This window comes from Phyllobates terribilis, unplaced genomic scaffold (genome assembly GCF_046119375.1).
Source record: "Phyllobates terribilis strain yellow unplaced genomic scaffold, ASM4611937v1 Scaffold_9__5_contigs__length_417890890, whole genome shotgun sequence".
NCBI lineage: Eukaryota > Metazoa > Chordata > Amphibia > Anura > Dendrobatidae > Phyllobates > Phyllobates terribilis.
The window spans coordinates 303,596,241-303,598,503 of NW_027362769.1; the positions used below are offsets into that span (position 1 = coordinate 303,596,241).

Consider the following 2,263-nt stretch of genomic DNA (forward strand, 5'->3'; position numbering starts at 1 on the left):
ACTGGCTGATTAACCCTCCAGATGCCGCAATCAAGAGCAATTGAGACATTTAGAAGTTTGTGAAGAGATTTGTTGACCAATGACAGGATTCCCCTGCTCTCTGATCACTGTGATTGGTTGGTGAATGTAACTATCCAATCACAGCATGTATCCAATGCGGGAAACAGCAGCTCAGCTCCGATTCTCCTCACTCTGTCAGTGACTGTGTTGGAGATCGGAGCTGTGCTGCTGTCAGAAAAGTGCTATATCCATAAATGTCTTAATCACCTATATCTCCCAGTGTCACCCCAGTGTCCCTGTTCCTCATCTCATATCCTGTGTCCATTTTTTTTATATATATATTATTTGCCTATATCTTGATGTACAATACAAAGTTATATTGTGCCAAAAATGACAAAAGTACTCTCGGAGTGATACCTTTATTGGTAAGAAAAAAAAGAAGATATTTTTTGTAATCTTGCCTGACGAAGAAGCCTCTGTGCTTTGAAAGCTTGCATATATATATATTTCTGGTTAGCCAATAAAGGTATCACTTTTGTCATTTTTGGCATAAAAGTATTTACATTGTCTATATCTTCAGTGGGTTTTTTTTCAATGTAATTTTGTCCTGTTCATCCGTCATTAGATAGCTCAGATAGCTTTAGTTAGCTGTAGGGCGTTAGTTAGGGGGGCAACTAGTTTAGGCCTAGATATCTAGTTCTAACGTTAGGCTATGGGAATCAGCGCTAGGTACAGATTTAGCAACTTTGTGTGTTATAAAAAAAAATCTAAAAAGCAAAAAAAAAAAGTTACATATATATATAAATACTCACTAATGTAGTGTGTAGGCGCTGGTAGGTAGGCCTGGATATACCTGCTGCAAAGGATAGTCAACCTACCACAGGTAGACAATATTGGAAAAAGTCCAATGTGAAAATGAAATAGAAGTGATCCTGCCCTGGTAAGGTTAGGCCGTAAGGGTAGGGGTGGGGGTGGGGGGAGAGTAAAATGTTCGGGTCGAAATTATGCAAGGTGTAATTATTAAAAAGGTTTTTTATTTGATCTCACATGAAAGTACCATGTAAAAACAACATTTCGGAGTCTGAAGAATATAAAATGGAATACATAAAAAAAAATGTAAAATTGAATTTAAACTGGTTGGTCCTTTGTGGTAGAGGTACTTTGTGGGTTCCTGGTAGTTTAGGCCTATTTCGTTTCTTGGCCAGTTGGGGAGGCGTTGTAGTCTAGATGGTTCCTGGGTGGAGAGGAGAAGGGATACAGGGAGTTTAGTGGGCAGATAGTTCCTTGTAGAGATGGGTTAGATGGCCTCCTGGTGGTGGAGGGAGATGATTTACCTGTTTTAGGTCCGGGTTGTATTCACGGTGTAGATAGCTGGTGCTGGTCTAGGTGGGAGATGCTTGTTCCCTCGTTGTGGACACCAAGGTGAGGAGGTACTGTTGGTAGATGGAAAGATGATGTGGGTTAGCCTTTGGGAGTGTGGGTGTCACGGACGGGAGAGTGTGTTGATTTACCTGAAAAAGGTCTTTTTGAGGGTTTCCAGGCTGTATGTGATGGTTTCGGCGGTGTTGCTTGGTGTTTAGCCGGTCCTGGATAATAGGCAGCTGTGTGTGCCGCAATGCTTAAAAGGGTACTGATGGAAATGTAGTTAGTATATGCTGTGAATAGGTAAGTGATGTGGGGTGTAGACAATGCTGGTAAGGTTGGTTAGATGTTACCTGTTAGGTTTGGGTACTTAAGGATAAGCTTTTCCTTTTGACTCACTAGTGGTAGTAGCCGTGGTCAGGGAAGCAGAGTTTGTGCTAAGGTTTGGGCACTTGGGGTCTGCTTGTCCTTATAGCTCACTAATAGTAGTGGTCGCAGTCAGGGAAGCAGTTGTAGGTGATGCTGTACCCTAGGTTACGGTTGGTAAGCAGTCTAGTGCATGTGCAGTGTGCACTCGGTAATGAAATCACCGTGGGAGCAGAGCTCCGTGACTTACAGTTATTTGTCAGTCAGGAAGAGTCCCACTGACAGGGAGTGATAGGCGTCCGGCTGGTAGTTTACTCAGAGTCTCCGTTGGCAGCGGAGGTGGGGAGGGGCGGTAGGGGAGGGAGAGAGAGAGAGATGGGGGAGATGGGAGTAGCGCAGGGAGTGTGACAGGGTCCTGGCCGGTGACCAGCTGTTCTCCCTTGTGCTCAGCGTCTTCCGTCGGAAGTCTGCGGAAGGCGGGAAGGACCTGTGGCAGGCGTCTCGTGGTAGCGCAGCAGGACCTGCATGACGTCAG

The 2,263-nt window shown here is 44.7% G+C and overlaps 1 long non-coding RNA gene across 1 annotated transcript; it reads right to left on the reverse strand.

Annotated features, from left to right (window-relative positions):
• Positions 1 to 1,017: 1,017 nt before the first annotated feature.
• Positions 1,018 to 2,263, reverse strand: LOC141160968 (uncharacterized). The gene is made up of 3 exons (XR_012250598.1): positions 1,512 to 2,263; positions 1,335 to 1,433; positions 1,018 to 1,234 (listed from the first exon to the last, which is right to left on the reverse strand). It is a non-coding gene; the product is annotated as an uncharacterized lncRNA (long non-coding RNA).